Source organism: Spermophilus citellus (assembly GCF_964194105.1).
Source record: "Spermophilus citellus genome assembly, chromosome: 15".
Lineage (NCBI taxonomy): Eukaryota > Metazoa > Chordata > Mammalia > Rodentia > Sciuridae > Spermophilus > Spermophilus citellus.
The window spans coordinates 63,659,327-63,664,764 of record NC_138195.1 but is presented as its reverse complement, the minus strand read 5'-3'; the positions used below and the strand labels follow the sequence as shown (position 1 = coordinate 63,664,764).

The 5,438-nt window shown below is 44.9% G+C and overlaps 1 pseudogene across 1 annotated transcript; it reads right to left on the bottom strand.

The window, feature by feature from the left end:
• Positions 1–2,765: 2,765 nt before the first annotated feature.
• LOC308634664 (small ribosomal subunit protein eS6-like) lies at positions 2,766–3,497 on the bottom strand (annotated as a pseudogene). Its single transcript has one exon. The product of its transcript is annotated as a small ribosomal subunit protein eS6-like (transcript).
• Positions 3,498–5,438: the final 1,941 nt, after the last annotated feature.

Genomic DNA, 5,438 nt, shown 5'->3' with positions numbered 1-5,438 from the left:
TAGCCTTTTCATGTTCCCGCTTCTACCTGGACTACTGTTCTTTGGCTGTTAGGTATGATGTGGACAGGAGACAAGTCTCCAGCTCGAGGCACACCGAGCAGCCTTGCCCAAGCCTTACCATCTTGGGGAGCACATGCTATTTCCTTGGTCTGGGGCTCAGAGCCTTGTCTACCAGGGACCTCTTGGGCTCCTTGAGGAAGGGACACAAGGATCCTTTCCCAGAGTTCAAGAAGGAACCTACTCCATGCCACTCTGACCTGGCTGAGGAGGCTACTCCTCTATGAAAACTCAGGGCAATGGGGTCCAGGAGTCTTGAGGAGATGCGGAAGCAGAAGCAGGAGGGGACTTAAAATCTTTACAGAGAGAAGAGTATCCTTGGCATTCTGCTGGGTAATAGATCCTGTTTAGTTTTGAATATGAAAAGGAACTGAAACGCTAGCCTTCCCTTTCGCTCACAAACCAGACTGTCCATATTTACACTTGGCGGGTCCTCGTCTCTGTTTCTATGGTTTTATCTAAGAGTGGAAGAGGCAAAGGAGCACAGTAATAGGAATTAATGACCATGAGAGATAAATACGACTTTCACAATGAAGGCTCAGCCCTCCGCTGTCTAGTCTCGGAGGAACATGTGAGGTCGGTCTACCCTCGTGACAGTGTTTAGCTCTGGGGATGAAGAAGGATTGCAGATGTGAAAACTGGACCCACGTCACAAAGCTGAGCCTGACCTGGCAGGTTAAGGGGTTTACAGAGGCAGTGTGGAAACCTATATGGGAAAGATGATAACAAATCTAGCTTTTGCTTCTAGATGTGAAACCACAACACAGTAAGCAGTAAGAGATAAAGTCATGTCTCTAGAGTATAGGGTTTCTCAACATAGTGAGTTAGACAGTTTTTTTTTTTTTAAATAAGAAACAGGTTCTCACTATGTTACCCAGACTGGCCTTGGATTCAAGATGTTCCCTGCCTCCATCTCCCAAGTAGTTGGAACTATCTGCAAGCATCACCATGTCCAGCTCTGGACAACTGTTTGTCTGGGGGTGCTTTCCTGTGCTCTGCAGGGTATTCAGCAGCATTCACTGGATACCTGTAACAATCCCCCAGAGTGAAACCAAAAGTGCCTCCCGGTATTATAAAATATCACCCAGTGAACCTCAAAGTTGAGAAGATGAATATTGAACTTTTAAAGTGGTGAACCTATACTCTACCTACCTATTGGGAGATAACCAGGTAACTGGGGGTGCTGCCCTGAGAGGGAACCCTGTTTTGTTCCTATGAGAGTGAGTTGTTGTACATAGAGCAAGCCTGGCCCTGAATGCCTCTGGCCTCCCGTCTCACTACATGATCTCTTCCACACTCTTCTGCCATTGTGATCCCATCTTCCATGAGGCCCTCACCAGAGGCTGAACAGATGGGACCACCTGATGTTGGACTTTCAGTCTCCAAAACTGAGCTTAAAAGCTCTTTTCTTTATAAAGTACTCTTGTGTTGAGGCAGACTCATTAAAATTGACTGTCCTGGAAATATGAGGGGTGGTGGTGGTGGTGGTGGTAGGTTTTAACTCAGAAAGGAAAGTGGTGTCAGCATGGTCTCCCACTGAAGTGGCAGTGTTTCTCTGTAGGCTCCTCTTGGCCAGGAGTCACAGTGGCTGGCCTAGTTAGGAAAGCGGATCACTCAACACGCACCACCTGAGCACGTACTGCATGCCACCAGGCACCGGGCCCAGCCCTAGCAATGTGAAGATAGTAGGTAAGTGACGCTAGCACAAGCCTAGCAATGCCTTCTGCAGCCCAAGATGTGGCGTCACTGAAATTCTGCAAGTCCCAAGGAGACCACTGGCCAAGGTCTTGCACAGTATTACGCCATTTCTTGGGTTTTTTTTCCCCTTGGCTTTTTAAATCTATTCTGTTTCTGATTACAAAATGTAAGAAGTAACTCGGAAAAAAAAATAAATTTACCCATCATTCTTCCATGTAGAAATAACCTTGTGGGATTGTGTTGTATTAAACTTCCGGTGTTTTTTCTGTGTATCTGGGACTTATGGGCATTTTACAAAATGGGGGTCATGGTGCATACATTATTTTGTAGTAGGCTGTTATGGTTTGAATGTAACCTTTGCAAGTTTGTGTTTTAGATGAATTTTTGGTCCACTTCTCCAAATTTATATGTTGATGGTAGTAGGAGGTGTGGCCTTTGGGGAGGCCTAAAGTTGGGTTTCCACAATGGCTGCTATGAATTCATAAAAAGAAGAAGAGACCCCCACAGTAGACACTTGTTTTATCTCGCCATGTGATACCCTCCACCATGTTATGATGTAAAAAAAAAAAAAAAAGAAGGCCCTTAAAAGATGTTACTGCCCAGAACTGTGAGCTAAATTAACCTCTATTCTTTTAAATCACCTGATCTCAGGTATTTTGTTATAGCAACAAAAAATGGACTAAGACATAAGAATTTAAAAATATTTTTCCCCAACATATTTTATCTTTCTATTTCATCTTTCAGTTTCCTAGATGCACATAACTGTCCCATGACATATTTAGCCTATCTCTTACTGCCCAGGGCTTGGCGGCAAAGTGGGAGGAAACAGGTGCAAACATACAAACCCTCCAGCAGTGGTTCCCAGATGTCAGCCTAGGATTGCTTCACTTTTCTCTGGTCTAAAGTAAAATGAGAAAGGTAGAGACCATGTAGTTTTTCCCAAGGCTAATCATCATATCCACTTTTGTTTTTTTTCAAGGTCTGATCTCATTTGTTGCTCTTAAAAATTTTTATTTTTGACTGGACTCAGAAGTAGACATTTTCAGAGGGGACAGCCTGCGTCTCTAGGCCATCTGTTCCTGGCATTTTTCTTTGACTTCTTTCATTCTCTTGGCCAAAAGTCTGGCATATTCTGCTGCTGTTTCTCCAGAGCAACACAAGCCTGAACTTGTGTTGTAGGGCACATGGAGTAACAAGATGCTGAATCTTCTTTGGTGCTTTGGTCCTGGATTTTTTACCTTCCTTGTTTAAGGTTTTTCTGACCACATATTGGTGGAATCATCTCCCTCAGAGAGATTGAAAAGTTTGAGGGTCCCAGGAGCTCTTTGGGGTCTCAGCCAATAAGGCCCAGTAGTATCCGTAAGTACAGGAATAGCTTTCTCTCCTTTTTTTTTTTTTTTCCTCACAATAACCAAGTTGAGAATGCTCAGATTGGCATCCACAATGCAACTTTGAACAGATTTTTGCTTTCTCTCTCCAGTTCGCCTTGGTCTATAACAGGCATGCCCCTTACTCAGTAGCAGGTGAACACGGCCATGGGTCAAGACACCCTGCTTCATGGAGAAACCTTGTTTGTTGCTTCTGCTGGCTTTGGACCACATAACCCTTCCATTATTCACCCTGAGCATCAGTAGGAACTTCTGTGGCCATACACTTCTCATAAAAAGTATGAAGTTGCGTTTATCATCCACTTCGATGAGTTTCTGGCAGCCAATGGCTGGGAAGGAGATATTCAGCTTCATCTTGGTGCAACTGAATGCCTACCCCACATCCACTTTTTTTTTTTTTTTTTGGTACTGGGGATTGAACCCAGGGGTCCTCAGCCACTGATCCACATCCCCAGCCTTGTTTTATATTTTATTTAGAGACAGGGTCTTGCTGAGTTGCTAAGTGCCTCACTAAGTTGCTGAGGCTGGCTTTGAACTCACAATCCTCCTGCCTTAATCTTCTGAGCTGTAGGGATTAGAGGTGTGCACCACCACATCCAGCCCCACATCCATTTTTAATTGCAATATTATGTCCTGACTTTTTGTTAAACTCTTACTTTTGGGACAAGTGTTCATGGAAATTATTAAGGGAAAAAAAAGGAAGGAAGGAGAGAAAGAGAAAGGAAGGAAGAAAAAAGAAAGAAAGGGAAAGAGATGGAGGGAAGGAGGAAGGGAAGGAATGAGGAGAGAGGGAGGTTGACACCTTGACACTCATTGAGTTTTATAATAGAAAAACTGATTCTAATCTGTGCTTGTGGCCTCCAGGAGAACTCGGTCAAGGCACAACAGCCTGGCACATGGTTCTAATAAGGACACATATATTTATACAAAAAGACCTCAGAACTTTAAAACCCTTTCACATTCATGCTGCTACCTCCTCCTGAATTCAGAGTCTGCCATTTTATAGGTGAAGCAGTGTTAGAGTTGAGCATGGCTGGGATAGATGGTCCAGCTCATATGGCTTGTCAGGCCCAAGGCAAGCTGACTCAGGCTCCTGCCTCTCAACTCAGTGACTTTGGAGTTCATCCCTGAGCTGCAAGTTTATGGTGATGCTGCAGCTGCAGAATTGAGCTAGATGGAACATTCTGGAATTCCACTCCAAGACTCTCAGCTATAATGCATTTAAGGGACCAGCAACCCAGGCCTAGGGGCGTGGGTCTCTGACTTCTTGCTCATCTCTTGGCTCTTGGGGTTATGTGCTGTATCACTCTGTTGTTACCTATGAAGGTGCAGATGAAGGGAAAGAGTCCTGAGCCATAAGCCTAACATAGGACATTTGTGGAAGGGCCTGGTCATGTGAGTGGCAGCTCTTTGGTGGGATTCCTTGTTCTGTGGCTTACTAGTGCTGCTGCTCTGTGCAAGGGACACCATATCCCCAGTTTTCTGTTTCTTTATCCATAAAATGGATAAAGAATCAGTGTACCTACTTCCAAACCTGCGTAAAGATAATATAACAAATGTCAAGCCTTTAGTGTAGGAAGAGCTTCATAAATGTAAAATTGTGTTGTTTAGCATCTGACACATAGCAGGTGCTTAAAAACATTTTTAATATTTGAATAGAGTTAAGCAGATGAATGAACAAAAAGGAAAATTTGCAGTTATGTGTACCTGCCAGATGTCTGTCTGCCATGAACGGCATGGCCCTCAGGATGCTGCTATGAGGACAGACAGGGACAAGAAGGGGAGGGGGAGAGCCACCACCATACCATCACTCCCTCCCCCATTCTCCCCCCAAAGACAGTGGAAATTAAAAAGTAGGGCCAGATGAACAGTATGCAGGAGATAAAAATTTTGGGATAATTTGTTGGGGGACATGTTCTGAATCTTTCCTAGAAAGTACGAGCTCAAATGATAGAGGTCCCAAAGGAGAGGAGACATGTCATGGGAAGGTCTTAACCACTAAGGCTGCTGGGACCCTGTGAGGCGCTGGGAAGACATCCAGTGATCAGGCCTTGCTTCTGCCCAGAAGGGAGCACTCAGTGGTCCATCTCTTCTATGCTATCTATGTGCACCAGCCAGTGGCCAATGGGCAGCCTCCCAGGAAGGGATCTGGCTGTACAAAAAGCTGCCAGAGGCTTGGCTGCATTGGGACCCTCAGACCCCATGGCGGTGGGGTAACTGTAGTAGAGCAACAAGGATCAGCTCAGGAACTGTGAGACTCTGGAGGGGATATGAGGAAGCTGGGGATATACAGAA